Raw genomic sequence first — 702 nt, 5'->3', positions numbered from 1 at the left:
TTAATTGATTACATGTTGTGGTCAAAGTCTTCTTGCTTTGAGGCAAGGGCTGGTTCCTTCCCTGTCTCTCCCTTCTTGTCTTCCTTCTGCTGACATCCTGCCGAGGGAAATGTAAAGCCCCAACAAGTTGTAAATGGAAGAACACTAAAAGCAACTGTTTGGACCATTGGCTTTCTTTTCCTGTGAGCAGAACAAACATGATAAAGGAAATTAGAGTTTGAGGTTGCTAAATGGTGAAGTGGAGGTGCCAGGAATTGAACCAAGGACCTTGTACATGCAAAGCACATGCTCTACCACTGAGCTACACCCCCTGAAGACTGACTAGCTTGATGATGACTTTTCTTTCGTAATAGCATAGTGATATTTTTCTGTGTGGTTCCTTCTTCGCATCCACCCAAAACAAAACAAAACGTTGCCTAGAATAAGACCAACCCACTAAATTAAATAAATAAAACGACAGGGTTAAATTCCACACTTTCTGGAATTAGTAGTGTGGATACTGTCTAGTGGTGATAGATGGAGAAGGTTAACTGGTTTGTTGTTTGAATAACCTTTTCTGGTCCTAGGATCTTTCCATTCCGGTAGTCCTCTCCAAGGTATACTTGCCAGCAGACTCTTTAAATGAAAGTTACTTGCCTCCACCAGGAAAGTCCCACAAAAATCACATCTCTTTAATATCTATCACACTGATAATGACTCCAA

General features: G+C 41.0%; 1 non-coding gene across 1 annotated transcript; it reads right to left on the bottom strand.

Moving 5' to 3' along the window:
• Window positions 1–239: 239 nt before the first annotated feature.
• Window positions 240–311, bottom strand: TRNAA-UGC (transfer RNA alanine (anticodon UGC)). Its single transcript has one exon. It is a non-coding gene; the product is annotated as a tRNA-Ala (tRNA).
• Between the last annotated feature and the right edge of the window lie 391 nt (window positions 312–702).

Source organism: Elephas maximus, chromosome 1, assembly GCF_024166365.1.
Source record: "Elephas maximus indicus isolate mEleMax1 chromosome 1, mEleMax1 primary haplotype, whole genome shotgun sequence".
In the NCBI taxonomy this organism is placed as follows: Eukaryota; Metazoa; Chordata; class Mammalia; order Proboscidea; family Elephantidae; genus Elephas; species Elephas maximus.
This window is presented reverse-complemented; position numbering and strand designations above follow the sequence as displayed.